Source organism: Chiloscyllium plagiosum, unplaced genomic scaffold (genome assembly GCF_037043375.1).
Source record: "Chiloscyllium plagiosum isolate Xiang-an unplaced genomic scaffold, Cpla_swu_hap1 HiC_scaffold_45, whole genome shotgun sequence".
In the NCBI taxonomy this organism is placed as follows: Eukaryota; Metazoa; Chordata; class Chondrichthyes; order Orectolobiformes; family Hemiscylliidae; genus Chiloscyllium; species Chiloscyllium plagiosum.
The window spans coordinates 22,430,525-22,455,078 of record NW_028270183.1 but is presented as its reverse complement, the minus strand read 5'-3'; positions in this window follow the sequence as shown (position 1 = coordinate 22,455,078).

The following is a 24,554-nucleotide window of genomic DNA, read 5'->3' as shown; positions in this document are numbered from 1 at the left end:
AGGTCAACAATTGCACAGGTACTAAATTGCTTATGGGTGCACTTGTGCCTGGATTCTCCTACGGGGGATTCTGATGACAACTTTGATGGTCCTGGCTACAAAGGTAAGCTGGCAGGTGAAATTCTTAGCATATTGTGAAGCCTATCAGAAAGTCTGTAATCAGTGCCAAGGAGCAATGAGATGACCAGCACTAAATTGGCACAGATCTTTCAGCCCATTCTTTCCAAGCAAGATATCTGTGGCCAATCCATTAGTATACCAGTGGACCCCACTGTAATGCAGTGAGTGATGGCAGATGTCTTCATTGCAGGACAGGCAACTTCCACCAGAAGTCTGAGTTGTCAAGGAAGCTCAGACTGGTGTCACCTTATGACATTGTGAAAGCAAACAGTTGTCATTATAGCTGTATGTACCAGTATTCAAAAGAACTCATGGCTGTTCATCAAACTGTGCCCATACTACCAGGATTGCTAAAATGCCTCACCAGGGCTGTGCCATTACGAAGAGAAAGTGAGGGCTGGAGATCAGAGCTGAAAAGGTGTTGCTGGAAAAGCGCAGCAGGTCAGGCAGCATCCAAGGAGCAGGAGAATCGACGTTTCGGGCATGAGCCCTTCTTCAGGAATGAGGAAAGTGTGCCCAGCAGGCTAAGATAAAAGGTAGGAGGAGGGACTTGGGGGAGGGGTGTTGGGAATGCGATAGGTAAGGGTGATAGGCTGGAGTGGGGGTGGGAGCGGAGAGGTCAGGAAGAAGATTGCAGGTTAGGAAGGTGGTGCTGAGTTCGAGGGTTGGGACTGAGACAAGGTGGGGGGAGAGGAAATGAGGAAACTGGAGAAATCTGAGTTCATCCCTTGTGGTTGGAGGTTCCTAGGCGGAAGATGAGGTGCTCTTCCTCCAGCCGTCGTGTTGCTATGTCTGACGATGGAGGAGTCCAAGGACCTGCATGTCCTTGGTGGAGTGGGAGGGGGAGTTGAAGTGTTGAGCCACGGGGTGGTTGGGTTGGTTGGTCCGGATGTCCCAGAGGTGTTCTCTGAAACGTTCCGCAAGTAGGCGGCCGGTCTCCCCAGTATAGAGGGGAGCCATTACAATCCCTAGTCTACCGTCTCAGGATAACAACTATATTTTTGTTGCAGGATCTCAACCAGTAGCCTTGCCGTTGCCTGCCATTGATCCTAGACTGCTACAACCCACGCAAGATGCTGTATGAAGCTGGGCCTTCTAAGCTCAGAGTTGCTCAGGGTCATGCTGCAAAGCTATCTACAGTCACCTCCAAGAAGACATCAGTAGCCTTCTCCTTCCCTGATGCAGCAACTGGGGACGCAACGTACATGTCCCTCTCCTACATAAGGGAACACAGGAGGCAAGTCCAAAGAGAAGGTTGGAAATGTAATGAGTTTACACTGTATGTAACATAGTATGACCTTATTTTAAAATTTGACTTAGACGCTTATTTTGCCTGTGTTTTTATTTTTACATCATGACTAAGGCAACAATGTGATAGAAGGTCTACCAGGATCATGGGACAGTTATTTCATTTATTTACAGGATGTGGATACGGCCTGCTGGACTAGCTTTCATTATCCATCCCTAGATGTGCTGGAGAAGGTAGTGGTGAGCTGCATTCTTGAACTGCTGCAGTCCATGTGATGTTTGGCAGGAATTTCAGGATTTTGACACAGCAACATTTAAGGAGCAGCAATATACTTATAGGTCATTTTGATGGTTGGCTTGGAGGGGTGGTGGTGGTGTTCCTCATATTTGCTGCCCTTGTTATTCTGTGTTGAAGAGGCAGAGGTTTGGAAAGTTCTGTTGGAGGTGTCATAATGCATTTCTACAGTGCAGCTTGGAGACAGTATACACTACTTCTACTGTGCATTAGTGATGAAGGGAATATATGTTGAAAGTAGTGGATGGTCCTGAATGGTGTCAAGTTTCGAGTGTTGATGGAGCTGCAGGCAAGTGGTAACATTCCATCACACTCCTGACTTGTGCCTTGGAGATGGTGGACAGGCTTTGAGGTGTCAGGAGGTGAGTTACTCACTGTAGGATTCCCAAGTTGTGATCTGCTGTTATAGTCACAGTATTTATAGAGTTGGTCCAGTTCAGTTTCTGATCAATGGTAACTCCCAGAATATTGATAGTGGGAGATTCAGTGATAATAATGTCATTGAATACCAAAGGATAATTAGATTACTTACAGTGTGGAAACAGGCCCTTCGGCCCAACAGGTCCACACCGACCCACCGAAGCGCAACCCACCCAGACCCATTTCCCGACATTTATCCCTTCACCTAACACTACAGGCAATTTAACTTGGCCAATTCACCTAACCTGCACATTTTTGGACTGTGGGAGGAAACCGGAGCACCCGGAGGAAACCCACGCAGACACGGGGAGAACATGCAAACTCCACACAGAGAGTCGCCTGAGGCGGGAATTGAACACGGGTCTCTGGCGCTGTGAGGCAGCAGTGCTAACCACTGTGCCACCGTGCTGCCCAACCGGTAATGATCGGATTCTCTCTTGTTGGAGATAATCATTTATGTGACCATAAGACATAGGAGTGGAAATAAGGCCATTCGGCCCATCGAGTCCACTCTGCCATTTAATCATGGCTGATGGACATTTCAACTCCACTTACCTGTACTTCCTCATAGCCCTTAACTCTTTGCGAGATCAAGAATTTATCAATCTCTACCTTGAAGACATTAACGTCCCAGCCGCCACTGTGCTCTATGGCAATGAATTCCACAGGCCCACCAGTCTCTGGCTGAAAAAATGTCTCCTTATTTCCGTTCTAGATTGACCACCTCTAATTCTAAGGCTGCGCTCACGAGTCTTAGTTCCCCACCTAACAGAAACAACTTCCCAGCGTCCACCTTTCCTAAGTCACGCATTATGTTGTAAGTTTCTATTAGATCTCCCCTCAACTTTCTAACCTGCAATGAATACAATCCCAGGATCCTCAGCCGTTCATCATAAATTAGGCCTATGTGGTGTGAATGTTACTTGTCACATGTCTGCTCAAACCCAGATGCTGCATGTGGGCATAGACTGTTTTAGTATCTGAGGAGTCATAAATGATGCTGAATATTGTGCAACCATCAGTGAACATTCCCACTTTTGAGCTTATGATGAAGAGAAGATCATCGATGAAGCAGCTCAGGATGGTTGGGCCAAGGGCACTCTACAGAGGAATGTCTGTAGATACTGGAGCTAAGATGACTGACCTCCAACAACTTCAACCATTTTCCTTTGTGTCAAGTAACTCCAAACAGTGGAGAGTTCCCCCCAATTTCCATTTATTCTAATTTTATTAGAGCTCCTTGATGCCACACTCGCTCAAATATGACCTTGATGTCAAAGGCAGTCACTCTCATTTGGTGAGTGGGGAGTTGAAGTTGTAGTTTCTGGTACATCACTCAAAGTAATTCTTCATTTATAACCCAGGCAGAAACAGGCTGTCAATTGTGCCACCTCCCTTCCTTATGCTCCTCTACCCTCCCCCTTCTACATTCCCTAAACCTCCTCCCTCTTCTTGCAGCATGGGTTGTTCTGTATGACATTGGTTCATTCTCCTACTCAAGCTCTCTTCCAAGGGAATGGATAATTGGTTCATTCATACTTGGTAGCAAGTGGTCTGTGCCTTGAAGACAGAAAAAGGTTCTTCATCGCTTGCTAACATCACTGCCTGTAGACCTCTGCCATTTGAAACATGTAATAGAAAGCACCAAGACCATTAAGAAGTCTCTCCACCATGGAGAAAGTCATTATATCTGACTGTGTTCTATGTTTACGTCCACGCTGTGATGTCATCAAGAGAGAGCATGCAGTGTCTGCTGGCATGACAGAGGCCTTCTGAGACCATTGGGCATTGTGGGTTGAGATGCATCATCTGGTTGAAGGAAGATGATGCATTGAAGTTTCCTTTCTATATGTGTAAGTTTCCGTTAACTGTTTGATTTAGTTTCAGTTAGTGTTCCAACAGGGTGTATCACCTGAAGCTGCTAAAACGGATTTTCAGTAAAAAGTAGTAAACACCAAGCATTTGCAGAATTAGAGTAACAGATAGGATAAATGAAACCAGTAACCAATCTAGAAGTAGGGTCCTTTTAAATAGCATGGATGGAATGTCCTTGCTGCTGCTTAACGTGTGTTTAGCTATGCAGGGTTAAGAGACGGTGTTAAGAGGGTGTTGTGCTCCACAGGATACTATTTGTGCCAAAATATCATGATCTGCCTGCTTCACACTCTTCAGTTGGTCATTAGCTGGATGCCTGCATCACCACGTGGTGTCTACTGTGTCAGTCACAGAAGTGTATTCACATTATTAATACTATTTTGGACTCCAAATGGCACCTGTAATTCCCAGGCAACAGACACTACTATAACTGATTTTGCTCCTGCAATCACAAAGTTCCATAGAAATCAGAGTTGTGGGGATCAGAGAGAAACTCCTCATGGCTATTATTTATGTGAGTGAGTGTAGGCAAAAGTGACAGCATTAATTATTGACAAATTAATCACTTTCTTTTTCCTCCAGTCTTCCATTCTCTGAGCTCATCCAGAATTCTGTGGTTCATGTCCTTAGACATATACTGCTGCTCACTGAGCTGCATCCATTCCTGAGCCAGCATCATCCTTGGTTTTGAAATTCTTGTCTCTGTGTTTAAACCCCTCCATGTCTTCACTTCTCTCTGATTCTTTCTGACCTCTACAACCCTGACACACAGAGCCCCTCCAGTTCTGGTTTCATGTTAATGCTACAAATGATGAGCTAATTGAGTGTGGCTATATGCAGGCTCAGGGTATAATTGAGAGCAGCTAATATTAATTGGAGCACATATTTAAGAACTGGCTGCCCTGGGAAATTCTAGATCACTGTGTGAAAAAGTTGCTCTGCTTGTCGCCATGACATTTTTTTTGCCAATTCTTAAAATTTATGACCTCTCATTCTCAAGCCTTCCATAAGCAGGCACAGTTTCTCCCTGTCCACTCTGTCCAAGCTCCTCATGATTTTGAACACTTCTATCAGATTTCCTTTCAGCCTTCTCTCAAGAATATTCTCCAAGGAAAGCAGTCTCGACTTCTCCAATCTGTGTTTGTATTTAGAACCAGAGAAATGTTACAGCACAGAAAAAGACTTCAGCCCATTGTGTCTGCACTGGCTGAATAAACTAGCTAACCATTCCAATCCCACCTCCCATGACCTGGTCCATAACCTCACAGGTTACTGAGCTGCAGATACAAATCCAATATTAAGGATTTCCATCTCAACCCCCAAACTGGACAGTGAATTCCAGATACCCACTGCCCTTTGAGTGAAAAAGGTTTTACTCATATCCCTTCTCAGCCTTTTATCTGACGTTAGATCTGACCCCATTAATTAACCAGGAACAAGACTTCCCTGTTTAATTTTTTTAAATGAAAGTCAAATCTCTGCTATCACAAACAGGGGCTGAGAGAGTTTAACAATTTCAGAGCATGCACCTGAAGTCAACTCAACAGGAGGAGAGTGGGCCACAACAGGGGTGAGGAGAATTGCTGATAATGGGTTAGGAAAGCACAATGGAGTGATACCTGGGATTAGACAAGTTAAGGTATGAGGACAGCTACACAAACTCCGCCTGCATTCCCTGTGGCAGTTTAAGAGTGAGGTGTTTTAAATGTTAAAATAGGGATAATGCGGTATAATTCTTCGCTCTGGCGAGGGGTAGGGGAGCTCCAGAACAGAGGGACATGATCTTAAATCTAAAGAGTGATTCCATTCAGCAGCACAGTCAGGATGTATTTTCTCTTAACAAAGAACAGTTTAATTTAAAACTTTCTCTTTCAAAGGTCTGCCGATGCTGGGAGTCAGTGGGAGCTGTTGGGAGAGTGAGACGTTGTGGATAGATAAGCAAGGGATTTGGAGATTCAAAGGGTAAATGGGGTTAATGCTTGAGTTTGGAAATAGGCCCAATGAAAGAATGCAGTCTATGAGTAACTTGGGACATGGCATGAAATGATCACAGCACAGAAGGAAGCTATTTGGCTTGTCATTTCCATGTTGGTCCTCGACAAAGATAACTATCACAATGCCTCATTCTGACCTTTTCACCGTAATCCTGCAAACTTCACTTCTTTGGCTCATTATCTCATGGGGGGCATTTTGTAGCTCTGAAACCATGGTTACCAAAAGTTCTTCATTCATCCTAAGTTTTTGACTGGGTCTGTTGCGGACCAGGAGAAATTGAGGATTGCAGATGCTGGAGATCAGAGTCGAGAGTGTGGTGCTGGAAAAGCGCAGCAGGTCAAGCAGCATCTGAGGAGCAGGAAAATTGACGTTTCGGGCATAAGCCCTTCATTGGTGAACCCAGCACATGCTATGGTGCTTTGTGGAGATGAGGAGACACTGATTCCTGAAGAAGGGCTTATGTTCCATTACCCTGTGACTCCAGTGCTGACAGAAAGTGAACCCAGCACATGCTATGGTGCTTTGTGGAACTGAAGAGACCCTGAGCAAAAAAGATTTTGGCTAACTGAACGGAATGCATTGTATTGATGAAGAAAAGGTGGGGAGAAAGTTGCCACTCAGGTGGATAGAGCTTGTAAGAAGGCCTATGGTGTATTAGCGTTCATTAGCAGAGGGATTGAATTCAAGAGTCGTGAAGTGATGTTACAGCTGTACAGGACTTTGGTTAGGCCACATTTGGAGTACTGTGTGCAGTTCTGGTCGCCTCACTTTAGGAAAGATGTGGAAGCTTTGGAGAGGGTGCAGAGAAGATTTACCAGGATGTTGCCTGGAATGGAGAATAGGTCGTACGAGGATAGGTTGAGAGTGCTAGGCCTTTTCTCATTGGAACGGAGAAGGATGAGGGGTGACTTGATAGAGGTGTATAAGATGATCAGGGGAATAGATAGAGTAGACAATCAGAGACTTTTTCCCCGGGTACAACAGAGTGTTACAAGGGGACATAAACTTAAGGTGAAGGGTGGAAGGTATAGGGGAGATGTCAGGGGTAGGTTCTTTACCCAGAGAGTGGTGGGGGCATGGAATGCGCTGCCTGTGGGAGTGGCAGAGTCAGAATCATTGGCGAACTTTAAGTGGCAATTGGATAGGTACATGGATGGGTGCTTAAGCTAGGACAAATGTTCGGCACAACATCGTGGGCCGAAGGGCCTGTTCTGTGCTGTATTGTTCTATGTTTTTATGTTTTTTTTAGAAATAGGCCCGCTACAGACTACAGTTCTATGTCCTACTCTAGTTGAACAAACTCCTGGAGCCTTCCTCATTGGAGTCATCCCTGCAACTAAACCACCCTAGTTAAAAACCTTCTCCCCCATATCCAATACTTTTACTTTATAACTAACAAATGAAAGTGTTCAAAGAATTGAAAACAGCTTGAAATCTTTTTTTAATGTTCCATGTGATTATCCTCCAGAGTGTCCGGGTTAATCTTCAAAACTTGGAGCTTCCAGAGTTACCCTGAAGAATTGAAAACTTGAACCTGAGTCACAACTGCCCAGAGTGCCCTGTTGAAGGAGGTGATATGTTGATGAGAAAGTCTGACAGGAAGAAGTCTGGGTGAAAATGTCTTTCATTATGTTTAATATTTTATTACACTCGGTGTAAATGAGTTTTGTAGCCAGTGGGACCAGCGTCCTATAAATTTATATCAAGTGATTTTTCGAGTTATTACAAAGATGACATTGCTATGTGTTTTAGCTTCAGGAAAACCATTAACATCTAAATCAGAAACTTGCTCCAGCCTTGAATATTAAAAATTCTTTACATAACAAGGCAAAGAGGGAGGGAAAAAAAAGCCCAGCAGTTTGTGATGTGAATTCCCAACTCACAAAGCTTCACCAAGTTACTGAGCTTCAGGCTTTTGTAAGACATGGAGCAGACAATATGTCCAGCCAAACTTCTTGCTATTTATTTGCCGCCATTCATGTAGATTTCAGTCACGGCTCAAAGATGCTCGTGCCTCAGATGGCACAGGTTCGTGCCTCTGATGGCACAGGCTCGTGCCTTAGATGGCACAGGCTCGTGCCTCAGATGGCACAGGTTCAAGCCTTGCTCTGGTTAGTGGAGCACAAAATCTGGGAAAATGCATTGAATCCATCTGATGGATACTGCACTGTTGAATTTTAAATGGTTAAATCTAGGCTCTGTTTACTCTCTGAAATGGTGTAAAAGAACCCATGGTGCTAGGTGGAGATGATCGACGCAGTTGTTCCTCAATGTGCTGGAGAAATTCAGTAGGCCAGGCCAGTGTCTGTGGAAAGAGATTCAAGAGCGATTGTTTCATGTCTAAAATTACTCTTCTTCTGAGCTGTAATGGTTTCCAAAGAAGAGTCACTGGACATGAAATGTTAACTCTGTTTCTCTCTTTATAGATGCTAGCCTGGCTGACTGAGTTTCTTCAGCACTTGCTGTTTTTATTTCTTAGTTTGCAGTGGGCTTGTGAAGACAGTTTAAATACCTTTCTGAGTTGAGTGACTTGTCAGCATGAAGAACAATCACTTGGATGGCAGTCTGCCTCTCTGGAAAGTCACCATGTACAAGTTAGGGAGATCACTAATGTTCAGGGACAGCAGTTCAAATCCTGCCCATAGAAGCTGCTGGAATTTAAATTCAATATGAATAAGAATTAGAATGCTGGTCTGATTAATAATTATCATTGGACTATCTGGTCCTTACTTAGTCTGGTCTACAAGTAACTCCAGACCAAAAGACCGAAGAGATGTTAATGGAGCCATGTCCTTCAAAACTCTAAGCTGCCAAAGGATCACTGACCAATGATCCCACCCAATGTCAGCTCCTGTTAACAGCTGTTATACTGGGATAACCAGCAGTAATGGAAGCAAAAGCACTGTGAAATTGCTAGGGTCTGTAAGGAAGAGAGGAAGGAAAGGATAAGTATAGGAGTACAATGAGCCGCAGTTAGTCTGTGCCTGGTTTGGGAATGCTTCTGACAACTATGAGCCGAGAACTGCACATTACCAGAACCAGGACTCGTTACCCAGTAACGTTTATGATACACAATATGTAACAGGTCCCCGCTCTCATTGACAACCTCCTTCTTCCTCACCCACTGTTCTCGTCGAGAAGGCCACAAACATGGACAAGGCATAAATAAGACCATAAAACGTAGAACCAGAAATAGGCCATTCAGCCCATTGAGTCGGCTCTAACATTTAATAAGATCATGGCTGATCTGATTTGGAGGGGGTGGGCAAAGTTAAAAATCACACAACACCAGGTTATAGTCCAACAGGTTTATTTGGAAGTAATAGTTTTTGAGGCGCTGCTGATAAAGTACAGATTTGAGATGGCCTAGGGAAACTCTTGTGAGCTCAACCTGTAAGCCTCTCTTGGTTCATTCTGGAGATCGTACTTTTGGTAGTCTGGAATAAAAAAAAACCTCTTACAGACAGTTTAGTTTAATTTTAGTCATCCTCTTTATTTACTAATAGCATCACGGTTACAACATAACACTGATACCTATAAGCCAGGCTAACTGAATTCTATCTAAACTATCTATCTCTCTCATGATTTTGAAAACCTTTATCAACTTTCCTTTTTCTCATCAAGGGGAACAATCCCAACTTCTATCCTTATAAATGAGGTTTCATCCCTGGAACTGTCCTTGTAAACCTCTTCTGCACATTGTTGGGAGGGGGGAGTGACAATTCCACAGGCTGGTGTGTCGGAAATTGGAGGGACTTCATCCTCCGCCACCTCGATGTTGAAATAGTTTTAATCAAGAGTACGGGAGGAAGCTGAAACTTGGCATGGTGATGCAGGCTGACTATCAGATTTGAAGGTTGATGGGTGTCAATTTAATCTTCTCGAAACGAAAAGGGGAAGCATGGCTGAACAGAGTCAATCACACTAATGAGGTGATGGGAAAAAAAACTACAAGAGATTCTGGTTTCTACCAATTGTTAGCCTCTCCGATTCTCTCCTTTCATCTCCTGAGGTCCTGGGTCCCACTAGACACCATCTCAGGATTCATCCAGACTATGTGTGTGTGTGGGACGAGCTTGGATAAACCATGTCACACCCATGTTCTCTCTCATTTTCACTCACAAGGTGATATGCAGGGACAATGAGAGAGGGGGAGAATGGGTGCAGTGCATCCCAAAAGATCTCCAGAGAGGACCTGCCCTAGCGAGACCAATTTTAATCATGAAGAGAATTAAGGTTTATGGGAAAAGGCAGGAAAGTGGAATTGAGAATTATCAAATCAGCATTGTTAAAAATCGCACAACACCAGGTTATAGTCAAACAGGTTTATTTGGAAGCACTAGCTTTCGAGGCGCTGACTCTTCATTAGGTGGTGTGAGAGGCAGTGAAAAAGTCTTTAAAAAGCCTTAAAACCTGTCCTTAAAATGTATTGTTGAATTATAGAACACATTTGCTGCACACTAGAAAATAGACGGCACGGTGGCACAGTGGTTAGCACTGCTGCCGCGCCAGAGACCCGGGTTCAATTCCCACCTCAGGCGACTGACTGTGTGGAGTTTGCACGTTCTCCCCGTGTCTGCGTGGGTTTCCTCCGGGTGCTCCGGTTTCCTCCCACAGTCCAAAGATGTGCAGGTCAGGTGAATTGGCCATGCTAAATTGTCCGTAGTGTTAGGTAAGGGGGCTCTGAGGGACAGGAGTTACATGCTCATAAAAGAATCATGAACAAGAGGGTGATATAAAGAACTTGCAAAAGGCACAAATATAATGAGGTAAAAATCTTTATCACTCAATGAGTGATTTGGGTCTGGCACTGCCAAATGCACTGGCTGCAAGTATGGTCAAGGTAAGTTCAATTGAAGCATGCGAAAAGACATTGTTCCTATTTAAATAATCATCAAATGTGCAAGGGTCTACGGAAAGGCTGGAGAATAGCACTAAGTCATGATCATTTGTACAGTCAGTACAGACATATTGGGCAGAATGGCCTCCTTCTGCACTGTAACATTTCTGTGATTCCAAACGCAATTATGAATCAACCCCAGTGCTGTGGTTTGGAGTCACGTGTAGGTCAGACCAGATAAGGATGGCAGATTTCCTTCCCTGAAGGACATCAGTGAACAAAATGGGTTTTATAACAATTGACACCGTTAGACTTTTAATTCTAGATTTTTTAAAAATTCAAATTCCATCAGAGTATTACCTGGGTCTTTAGATTACTAGACCAGCAACAATACCACAACACCACCACTTCCCTTATGTTACATTCTGTACTCGGCAAATAAAAGAATTCTCTGCCTTCTTAACCCATCTTATACAGCCATCCTGATACCTTCAGAGATCTATGGATGTTCATTCTGAGGTTTATCACTGTGTTCTCCCATTCGTTGCTTACCCCTTTGTCTTATTTGACCTCCTGACATGCATCACCTCCCACTTCTCTGCACTGAACTTCGTTAGCCACTTTTCTGCAATCTGTTGCTGACAATCAATCATGCAGCCATTTTTGACGTTGTCTGCAAACTTCTTGACCATGCCTCCTACATTTGATTCCAAATCTTTAATATATCCCACAAAATGCTGAGGACCTTGTACTAAGCCCTGCAGAAGGGATAGGTTTAGAAAGTAGTGGAGGAACCTTCACTTAAGGACCTATACAGTTCTGGTCACCAAGCCACCAGAAGAATGTGGATGCTTTGGAGAGGGTACAGAATAGGTTTACTAGGCTTTTGTCTGCTATGGAGGTTTTAGCTATGAAGAAAAGTTGGATAGCCTGGGTTTGTTTTCACTGGAACACAGTAGGTTGATGGGTTGCCTGGTAGATATTTATAAGATTACGAATGGTATAGATAGAGTGGGAAGTATGAGACTCATTCTGAGGGTGGAGGAATCAATTGCTAGGGGATACAAGTTCAAGGTGCGGTGGTGGGGGGGGGGAATGAGTTTAAAAGAGACGTTCGAGGTAAGGTTTTCAAACAAAGAGTGGTGAGTGCCTGGAATGCACTGTCAGAGGAGATGGTGGAAGCAGATACAATAGCAATATTCAAGAAGCATCTGGACAAATACATGAATAGGAAGGGAATAGAGGGATACGGATCCTGTAAGTGAAGACAGTTTTAGTATGGAAGGGCAAAATGTGTGGGCACAGGCTTGGAGGGCTGAAGGGCCTACTCCTGCACTGTATTGTTCTTTGCTCTTTGTTCTTTGTTGACCCTCAGGAATTTTCAAGAGATCCTTTATTTTGCAGAAAACCTCCTCGATCATTTTTATTCAAACAAAATGTACGAATCACCTCTTCTGTCTCTTTCCACCCAGCTGAAATATTCATCTTGCTGAACCTCTGTGAAACATAAGCTATTTTTGTATAAATAATAAGAAGAAAAGAATTAAGAGCAGGCTTTTCAGCTCCTCGGGTCTGCTCCACCATTTAATATGATAATAGCTGATCTCATCTTGGCTTCAACTCTATTTTCCTGCCTGCTCTCCATAACCCTTCCATCCATTATTAATTAAAAATCTGTTTATCTCTCCTTTAAATTTAATCTGTGTCCCAATGTCTCCACACTTTGGGGCCGTGAATTCCACAAATCCATGACCTTCAACGAAAGTAATTCCTCCTCATCTGTTACTTGTTAGCCTAAAATTATGACATCTTGTTCTAGATTTCTCTATAAGGAGAAACAACAGTGAAAACTTTTCATCATACACTCATTCGAGACAAATGCAAGAATACTAAATCTCAAGCAATTACAATTTATGTTACAGGACAAAAGGATATTGATGGGTTGGCACAAAACTCTGTTGCTACAAAAAAGCAACAGAAGCTCACCAGGATCCCAAATAGTTCAAAAGAAGGGACAAGGTTTGAACAAATTTCTTTAAGCTTGCAGAGTGCAGCAACACCTCAACCAAGCATTCAGCACGCTTCTGGAGTATACATTGTTGTAATCATTTAAAGAGATCCCAACTGATCAGAAACCTAATTCCAATTTGTCATTTGTCATCCTCATTTTTGCCCCTTATAGAACATAGGACATATAACAATACAGCACAATACAGGCACTTCGGCCAACATTGTTGTGCCAAGCAATTATCTTAATCTTAAGATCAACCTAACCCACACACCCCTTAATTTACTGCCGTCCATATGCTTGACCAGCAGTCACTTAAATGTCTCCAATGTCTCTGACTCGACTACCACTGCTGGCACTGCATTCCATGCAACAACTACTCTCTATGTAAAGAACCTACCTCTGACATCTCCCCTATACCTTCCTCCAATCACCTTAAAATTATGACCCCTCATGACAGCCATTGCTGCCCTGGGGAACAATCTCTGGTTATCTACTCTATGCCTCTCATTATCTTGTACACCTCTATCAAGTCACCTCTCTTCCTTCTTCTCTCCAGTGTGAAAAGCTCGAGCTCACTCAATCTCTCTTCATAAGAGAAGCCCTCCAAGTAAATCTCCTTTGCACCCTCTCTAAAGCATCTACACCCTTCCTATAATGAGGCGACCAGAACTGAACACAATATTCCAAATGTGGTCTAACCAGAGTTTTATAGAGCTGCAGCAAAACCTCTCAGCTCTTAAACTCAATCCCCTGTTCATGAAAGCCAAAACACCATACACCTACTTAACAACCCTATCAACTTGAGTGGCAGCTTTGAGAGATCTATGTACGTGGATCCAAGATCCTGCTATGCCTCCACACTGAAAAGAATACTGTCTTTAACCCTGTATTCAGCATTCAACTGCGACCTTCCAAAATGAATCACTTCGCATTTAGCCAGGTAGAACTCCATCTGCAACTTTTCAGCCCAGCTCTGCATCTGTCATTGTCATATTGTAGCCTGCAGCAGCCCCTAACACTATTTACAGCACAATCGACCTTTGTGTCATCGGCAAACTTACTAACCCACCCTTCCATTCTTCATCGAAGTCATTTATAAAAACTACAGTCAGCAGAGGCCCAAGATCAGATCCCTGCGGGTCACCACTGGTCACCGAACTCCAGGTGGAATACTTTCCTTCTGCTACCGCTCACTGTCTTCTTTCGGCCAACCAAGTCTGTATCCAGACAGCCAAATTTCCCTCTATCCCATATCTCCTAACTTTCTGAATGAGCCTACCATGGGGAACCTTATCAAATGCCTTACTGAAATCCATATACACTACATCCACTGCTCAACCTTCATCAACTTGTCTCATCACATCTTCAAAGAACTCAGTAAAGCTTGTGAGGCATGGCCTGCCACTCTCAAAGTCATGCTGACATTCTTTAATCAAACTTTGTTTTTCCAAATAGTCACAAACCCTATCTCTCAGAATCCTTTTCAGCACCTTGCTTACCACAGACATAAGACTGACTGGTCGGTAATTCCCAGGGATTTCCCTGTATCTTTTCTTGAACAGAGGAACAACATTCACCTCCCTCCACTCAGCCATGGAGAGTGAGGATGCAAAGATCACCGCCAGAGGTGCTGCAATCTCATTCCTCGCTTCCCACAGTAACCGTGGATATACATAGTCCAGCCCTGGGACTTATCTATCTTGATGCTTCTCAGAATTTCCAGCACAACCACTTCCTTAATATCAATCTGTTCAAGCCTATTAATGGTGCCATGGTGTTCTCACTATCAACAAGGCCCCTCTCTCTAGTGAATACTGAAGGAAAAATCTCATTTAGGGCCTGCCCTACCTCCTCAGACTCCATGCACACGTTCCCTCCACTATGCCTGGTCGGCCATGCCCTCTCTCTGATCATTCTCTTATTCCTCACGTACATTTAGAACGCCTTTCGGTTTTCCCGAATCCTTCCCGCCAAGACTTTTTCCTGCCCCCTTCTCGTTCCCTAACTGGCAGATTTAATGAATGAATGAGGATTTCTTGTCACTTGTACTCTACAATGAACAAACACAGTAAAATACAGTGGAAAGCTTTAACTGTCACTACAACCTGGCACCATTTGAATATTTCAGAATAAAAAGAATAAAATAATAAAGCTAAAAGAAAATCCATGTTCTCTCTGCTGCCTACACCATGAGACCAGAGCCACTGAGCCAGCTGACCAACCATACCTGTGCTATCATTTGCGTTGGATGCACCAAGATTGAAGTTGCCACTCTTCAGGTGCCATCTCTTCATCGCTGGGCCCATCCCACCGATGGGCCAGTGATGCTGGGTCCCATGCTGCACTCACACTCGCCCTTCAACCAGGAGCCCCCAGCTCTGCTGTCGCCTCGTCAATAATCAGGAGACCGAGCTCTAGACCTAACACATCCAGGAGCTGCCGCCACTATCACATTATTAATGACGAGTCCCCATGCCAGGATTACTGCAAACAGGAGTCCTTGGCTCTGCTACCTCAATGACACCAGAAGTCCCTGCCCTGGGACTACCACAATCAGTAGTTCTTGGTTCCACTGAAGCTGTAGCCTGGCTGGGCCTAGAGTCCCTGCTCTGGGCATATCGCACCACTGCTGCTTCAGCCGCTGCCTCACCGATGGCTGGTGACCCCACTCCAGGCCAACCACAACCAGGAGTCCTGGAATCCACTGCCAGACCAGGCCACTGCCTTGCCAAGAGTCCCGCTTCAACTGGCCACCTCCACAATGTCATCTTCTCTGTGCTGCTGACAAGATGATGAAGAAGGAAGAAGGTGAAGAAAAAAAAAGACAAAGAAAAAGAAAGAAGCTTAAAAGGGTAAGGAAAGAAAGGAGGAAGCAGCCGCCTGGAGCATTTGGGCCCAGAAGCCTGCACGCTGTCTATCTTGCCAGTGTCGCCATCTTGGGCAATAGGCTACACAGAAAGAAATAATCTGTTCCCTTCAACAATTTGAAAAACATCCTCAAATAATCCCTTGACCTTTTTAAATTCTAAGGATTACAACCTTAGATTGTGTAAATTAAAAATTAATCAGTTACTGAAGTCTTGAAGCTGGATATAGAAGCTTATATTCCTCTCTCTGTTACAGATAAAAGCTGGGGTTCTCTTCCTGCTTCAAGAATTGGATGTGAGACAATGTATTTTACTGAATTTGCTTTTGCTAAAGGTGTGTTTAAGAGATATTACTATATTGAAACTGTTAATTGGTAGTAATTAATACATATATCAATTTGTTGTGTATTTCAATAGACTTACAGTTAAGCCAATTCATTTCTTTTACTTTGTCTGTATTTTAACTGTAGTGTAAAAATAATGTGTTTTACTTCAAGTCGAGTAGTTTGACCAATTGAATTGCATCTGGAACAAAATGTCTTTTACTTACTTGTAAACTAAGTCAGAGTCCAGGCCATCTTAATATATTTTTAGGGGGGTTTGATCTGGCCCATTACAAATGGGGGTCTCTTCTCCAGATCAAAATAAGTAATTTCTGTTGGGTTTGGGTTATTGCACTCAAAGACAGTGAGTGGTGAGTGTTGATGTTTTTGTTTATTTTGGGTGTTACAGTAATGTGGTTTAAATAAGGCATGCCTTGTGTAACAATGGCTCTTTCAGTCATTAAGAGTTTCCGGGGAGGGTGGGGAGGGGGGGTGGAATGGTGGTGGAAGAAGTCACTTGGAAGTTTTACAGAAGATTAGCCAGGAAAAGCTAATGGAATTTGCAGACAAGCTGGAGTTGAGGTTGTCTTTGTCTGTGAGAAAAAGGGAGATAATGCGGCACTAGCTCACCATTTACAATTGCCAGAAATGCCTTTGGAATCTTTGAAAATGGCTAACATTCAATTGCAAATAAAGTAGTTTGAATATGGAAAGGAAATGAAACAGTTTGAATTATGATTGAATGCTGAAGGGGATAAAAACAAAAGGAAGAAAGGGAGGAAGACAGAACTTTTGAGCTTGAAGTTGGAATTGAAAACTCAGTTGAGTTAAAATTTTTGAGTCGAAAAATGTGGCACTGGAAAAGCACAGCAGGTCAGGCGGTATCTGAGCAGAAGAATTGACATTTTGGGCATAATTCCTTCATCAGGGAAGGGCTTATGCTCCTGTTCTCGGATGCTGCATGACCTGCTGTGCTTTTCCAGTGCCACACTTTTTGACTCTGATCTTCAGCATCTGCAGTCCTAATTTTTTCCTAGTCCTTTAAAACATTGGAGGTAGAGGGGAAAGGTAGGAGTAGTGATGATGACAGTGACAAGAGCAATCCCATCATAGCCAAAGGACTGGTAGGAATATATTTAAATATATCCAAATTTTGCCTAAGTTCGACGAGAAAGATGTAGAAGCCTTTATCCTTTTATGTGGGAAAGTGGCTAAACAAATTAAATCAGGAGGTTGAGAATTCAACATTTTATGTGTAACCCTTCTTCAGGACTGGGGGTGGGTGAAAGGGGAGCTGCAAGTGGAGGAGGGTTTTGGGTGATGGCAGATGCAGGGTGGTGAGATAGGGATATGTGTACACAGGTAGAGGGCACAACTTGGATGGTCAATGGGAGGAATGAATCCGGTTGGTAGCTAGAAGGAAGGGTCGGACAGAGGAATGGAGGGAAGGAAGACCTGAAAAGGGACGGGAGGCGATTTGAATTTGAAAAACTGAATGTTGAATCCTCTGGGCTGTAGGCTGCCCAAGTGTAGGATGAGGTGTTGTTCCTCAATTTGTGGTCTGATTCGCTGCGGATGTCTCCTCCAACACTGCCCTGGATTCTGCTGACAAGAAGACTTGGACTGGCCTTGACTTCCCTCCAGCTTCTGCCTCCACTTCTGACTCTGCCCACACTGCGAGCAAGACTTGGACTCCATTTCCCAGGTGCAGCCAGCCAGCACACCAGCTCTCCCTCCTCATCCATCCACCCCCACAATGCACCCTACCCTTCCACCTCATCCCCCGCACCCCTCCCTATACCCACTCCCCCACCCCATTCCCAACACAACCCCCCCTTCCAATCTCCTTTCTCTTCCCAACCCACTACTCTCCCCCTACCCCTCCCCCACCAAACCGAACCCTCACCCACCACATGCTATCGCCTTTGCCCCTCTCCTCTCGTCTCCTCGGGACACTCCAAAACCCCATCCCTGAGACTTGCCACATATTTACCATACCATCCTGACCTCGAACTCTGAGGCCAAATGGTCTGTGCTCAGTAAAGTGCTCACATTCTCGCCCCTCTGCCCCCATCTCAACAAATTCCATACCCACCACGACATGGAGCTCTTCTTCCTCTTCCTCCTCGCTTTCTTCTTCGATAAAAACTCCCAACTTCGCTCTGAGGACACCTTCCCCTTCTCATCCTACCGCCTGACTCAACATCTTTGGCATGTTCGTGCCCCACCGAACTCATTTCTTCCTATCTTGCCTCCATCCTCTCCCCTTTGGGGAGAGATACTAACCACGCCCTCCATCTTTTCAGTAACTTTCAGCTCCCTGGTCCCCAGTGCTTTATCTTCGCTATGGATGTGCAGTCCTTATACGTGACCATACCCCACAAAGACGGCCTCCAGGTCCTCAGCTTCTTCCTCTCCAACAGACCCATCCAGTCCCCCTCCACCAATATGTTCCTCCACCTTGCCAAATTGGTCTCCTTTAACTCTTTCCATTTCTTCCAAATTCAGGGCATGGCTGTGGGAACTCAGATGGGCCCGAGCTACACCAGCCTCTTTGTCACCTATGTCGAACAGTTCCTCTTCAGTACATACGTGGGTACTATGCCCCAACTCTTCTGCTGTTACACCAATGACTGCATTGGTTCAGCATCCTGCACCCAGGCTGAACTGGAGCAGTTCAGCAACTTTGCACACAACTTCCACCCATCCCTTAAACTCCCCTTTCTTGACCTCTCCATTTCCATCTCCTGCGACAGTCTCCAGATGGAAGTTTACTACAAACCCATAGACTCCCATAACTACCTGGACTACACCTCCTCTCACCCAATATCCTGCAAGGACTCTATCCCATTTGCCCACTTCATCTGCCTCTGCCGTATCTGCTCAGACGAGGAGACATTCCACTCCCAAGCATCCCAGATGTCCACCTATATTGAACAATGTGCTTTCCCACCTCTGTTATGCAGATAGCCCTCCATGCACCACCTCCATTTCCCGTTCCACTGCTCTAAACCCCCACCCCTCCAAACACAATAAAGACAGGGTCCCCTTGTCCTCACCAGTCTCCGTATCCAATGGATCATCCCTAAACACTTCCGCTAACTCCAATTAGACCCCATCACCAAGAATATCTTCCCCTCCCCGCCCCTCTCTGCCTTTTGCAAGGACCATTCCCTTCGCCAATCCTTGGTTTGCGTCTCTCTCCCCACCAACACCCCCGAACCCCAGGTACCTTCCCCTGCTCCCATAAAAGATGCAAAACCTCCTGACACACCATTCCCCTCACTTCCATCCAGGGTCCCAAACAGTCCTTCCAGGTAAGACAGAGGTTCACCTGCCTCTCTTCCAACCAAGTTTACTGCAAAGGGTGCTCTTGATGTGGTCTTCTGTACATTGGTGAGATCAAACTTAAAATCAGAGCATGTTTTGCTGAGCATCTCAGCTGGGTCCACAGGGGCTGACTGGCCCTCCCAGTCGGCACCCATTTTAATTTCCATTTCCACCCCCTTTCCGACATGACCATCCTTGGCCTCCTCCATTGCCACAGCAAATCAGACTGCAAATTGGAGGAACAACTCCTCATCTTTTGCCTATGCAGCTTACAACCCGGAGGACTTAATATTGAGTTCCCCAATTTCAAATAACCTCTCTTCCCATCCCTGACTCCCTTTCCAGCTGCTCTCCACCCCTTCTATTCCTCTGACCCTTCCTTCCAGCTATCAACCGGAATCATTCTTCCCATTGACCATCCGAGTCATGCTCTCTACCTGTGTCCACCTATCCCTACCTCACCACGCTGTGTCTGTCCCCACCCAAAACATTCCCTTTATCTGCAGCTCTCCTTACACCTGAAACATTGACTTCCCCACTCCTGATGCTACCTGGCTTGATGTGTTCTTCCAGCTTCCTGCTTGTCGACCTGGGATTCCAGCATTTGCAGTTTTTTTTGCCTCTAAACAAATGAAATGGCTAGTGACCGTGTGGTAATGAAGCCTACATACCCTTTAAGAATCTGGTCAAATGTACAGGGTAAATAGGAATGAGGGGGTAAAATAAAAAAGCTCAGCTGATTTTACTGTAATAAAGTAGGTCTAATTGAATTCTGGAACAGTTTCAGGCAATGATTGAGACAGATATACAAGGCAATGCTCCCTTTTCATGCTTCCAACAAAGAAGTGGTCTGTACGAGAGCATTTGAAAATGTATCCATTTGGCTGTGGGATAAGAACACCGTATCTGGGGCCTTTAATACAGTATAGAGCACACTCCACTCCCTTACATTCTATTCCCACAGGCAGCCCACCTTTTCCCTGGATAGAGCTACCAAAACCGACTACCAAATTGGGGGACTCAATTATTAGGGGTCACGAGTTCAAGTTGAGAGGGGAAAAGTTTAACGGAGATATATGTGGAACTGTTGCAATAAACAGGATGCTTGGGTACCAAGATTGTGGTCAGTGGAGAGTACTGCCACCAATCCTGCTTCCTGTGCTAGTCGAAGCACTGTGAGTGGTTTGAGGTGGAGGATGAACCACAAATAAATCTCAAAAGAAGGGGCTTTTGTTGTATACAACACAGTAATGGTATATAGATTCAATTAAATCATTAACACATGAACAAGAGGTCGATAAAACATGGGTATCTCCATCAGGGTACCCTGCCAGAGTGTGACTGATACCCCTCCCTTGAGACTGTATGACATCAGAAGGGGGGGAACTCCACATAACTCAAACATTAACTCTTTCAGAACCATTGCATTGCACAACAAGAACTTGCTTTGATGTAGTACCCTTCACGTTTATCCTCAGGATGATCCAAAACGTCTTTCAGACATTAAATGTGAAATCACATATCATATAGATCAACATAATCAAAGCAAGATCCCATAATCAACAACAATGTGCCTTGGTGATGACAGATCTTCTTCAAATGGTGCCTGAGAGTTGCTTAACATTTCATTTGAAAGGTGGTACACCTGCCCACTAAATGTTTCAACCTAGATTCTGTTGCTGGGGTGGCATTTGAACACCCAACCTTGGCTTGCAGAGACACTTGGGCAAAAGCAGGTGTTGTAGAATAGGATTTGGGGATTGGCAGGCCTCATCTTTTCACACAGGCCGAGGAATAAACAGATTCTGACATGGAAACCACTTTGGTTATTTACTGGAGAGCCAGCGCATTTGACACTTCATCAGGATATGATCCGACAACAGCGATGTCTCTGAACAGCATTATTGCATGAGTTGCAGTGACATAGAGTATGCTTCCTGACCCAAATAATAGTAAAACATTCTGCCAACTGCTTCTTTGATGAAGCCAATGCCCCCTCATATCAATTATTTCTGTTCAGGTGTTGGCATCTCTTGCCATGTGCAGGCAGAATAAGTGATGTTACCTAGGCAACAGCTCCAGCACAGGATCCAGGAACAGAACCAGGCAACAGACTTGAGAGCATCAACATCTGTCACAGAAATGCCTGGCATCAGACCTAGATGACAATGAACATACAGCACCAGGCATCTGACACTGAACATACGGCATGGAACATCTGCTGCTGAATTTCTGACATTGACCATCTACTCAGAGAAAGGGCAGAATTGTTTGGAGGCTAGAGTCCAGGATGATGCTCCCAAGGTCAGGCTCCACCCATGGGGAAGATTTGAAATGGGGTGTAATTAGCCTGTGGGCTGACAGAGAAAGAAATGGAATCTCCCACCATCGACATTGACATCACCAATAGCCAGAAACTGAACTGAACTCACCACATAAATACTGTGACTAAAGAGCATGTTAGAGGTTAGGAATACTGCAATGATTAACTTAACTCCTGTTTCCTCAAAGCCTGTCTGCCATCAACAAGGTATAAATCAATGTGACGGTATACTTCCCACTTACCCGGATGAATGAAGCTTCAGCAAGACTCAAAAAGACAAAAATCATCCAGGACAAAGAAGCCTGCTTGCTGGCATCCATCCACCACCTTCAAAATTTCCTTCCTCCAATCTGTGGTTATCTATAAGATACACTGCAGTATCTCACCAAGAATCCTCCAATTCACCTTCCAAACCCATAACTTCACCCAACCGAAAGGAAAAAGGTGACAGATGTTTTGGAACACCATCACTTGCAAGCTTCCCTCCAAGCTACACACACACACACTATGCTGACTTGAAACTATATTCTGTTCCTTCATTGTCATTTGGTGAGAATCCCAGAACTCTCTCCCCAATACCACTATGGGTCGACCTATACACATGGACTGCAGCAGATCCAGAGGGCAGCTCAACAGCATCTTCTTAAATGTAATTAGGGATGAGCAATAAATTCTGGCCTTGCCACTGATGCCCAAAAATGTTAAAATGCCCATAAATTGTTACAGGAACATAACCAGTTGATAAGGCCCTATAGGAAACAAATGCTCTGTCAGGTACTGTCACAGTCTGACCTATATGCGTCAACAGACACATGTTATATGTTGCCTCTGATGCTTTTTGGTCAAATAGAATTGGATAACTCTCTTGCCCACACCCTGACAACAAACAAATTAAGTGATATGTTTGATACTGAAAGTCCAATCTTTTCAAATCTTATGATATTGAGAATGTTGTGTCATTAGGGCCACGTTAGGCAATGACTATCTCCAGCAATTGACAATTTAATCATCACCTCTTGACATTCAATTGTGTTACCATCACTGAATCCACCACTATCAACGTCCTTGGGGTTACCATTGACCAGGAACTCAACTGGACTATCCAGATAAATACAGCAGCTACAAAATTCAGGTCAGAGATGAGGAATACTACAAATAACTCACCTCCTGGCTCACCAAAGGCTGTCTACCATCTACAAGACAAGTCAAGAGTATAACGGAATACTTCCATTCCAAGTGTACAACATTCAAGAAGCTTTATACCATCCAGGACAAATCAGCTCAGTTCCTCCACCACTGACTGTCAGTAGCAGCACAGTGCATCATCGACAAGACGCTCTGCCGAAATTCATCACCTTAGACAGCACCTTCGAAAACCATGACCACCACCATCTAGATACATGGGGACACCACCACTTGCAAGTTCCTCTAGAAGCCAGTCACCACCCTGACTTGGAAATATACCACTCTTCCTTCACTGTCGCTGAGTCAAAATCCTGGAATTCCCTCCCTTGTGGGTCTACCTACAGTACATTGATTGCAGCTGTTCAAAAAGGCAGCTCACCAACATCTTCTCAAGGGCGACTAGGAATGAGTAATAAATGCTGGCCCAGGCAACAATTCCGACCTCCAATGAATTATTAAAAGCAAAAAGGGAGGTGAACTGAATTATTTTATTGTCCTCTTCTGTTCTAAAGCAGAGTAATTAAAAATATTCATTTTCCCTCAGAAATTGGCTGTGGTGTCCATACCACCGCTCCCCTCCCCCCCATCAAATCTCTGTTTGTGAAGTCCACTATAAAAATGACACACCATAACTTCTTAAGGGTTTTATCAAAGCAGCATTTATTCATGCACTGAAAACATGGGGGATAGTTATTGCAATACACACATGCACAAATATATGAGCATACAAAGAAAGAAAAGAAAAAAGTAATTTGCAATAAAGAACACATTGAATATCAAAATATTGGTATTATCAGTGTCTAAGTGTAGAAACATGGTTCTTGTAGTTGAGTTTATTTAGAGATTGAATAGAATGTCATCAGGGATGAAGAAAAATTGAAAAAAACTCTTCAGAGGGGAGAAAGTGAGAGGGAGATTTTTGAAGGGCTTTAGGGCTTTGAACAACTAGGCTGAAAAGTACATATTCTAAGCATTTCAGGTCATTGGCAAAAGTGTTTGACATAAGAGGAGGAAAATTTTTTGATGCAGTGAGTAATCATGATCTGGTTCATGTACTGGAAGGAAAGATGGTGGAAGCTGATTGAACAGTGATGTTTTACAGTGAATTTCAGAAATATTTGCAGGATTACAGGGAAATAGTGAGGTGAGTCAGACTAATTGGCGAGCTCTTTCAAAGAGCTGGCAGAAACTCAATAGGCTGAATGGCCTCCTTATGTGCTGCATGGATCTACAATCCCACCAATTGATTATCTGGCACCAACATTATATGCTATCAGGTAAATGTACAGTGTTGAACAAATGACTTTGATCAAAGTATACAGAAAGGCAATATAGATCTGAGTTTTGAATATAGGGTATTAATCACCAGCTTCTTGGGGACCTGTGCTCACTGGCTTTGTATGGCATCTAACAGTCTACATTAAATATTCAGATTGGATACTTGATTCCAGACATTACGTACTAGGTGTGTAAAATACAGGATTGCTGAGTAAACCAAATATTTGGGATCCCTGCAATGACCTCTTTACAAGATTTAAAGTCATATGATATGACTTTAAACCACTGGGTCCATTTGCTCTTTCAGATTTAGCAGGGGACTTTTTCAGTGTCCTGGCCAATATGTTATGCCTCAACTAAAAAGAAAAGAACACATTTAGTCATTATCACAATGTTGTCTATGGGAGCTTGCTATGCATAAATCATCAGGCACATGCTAAACAT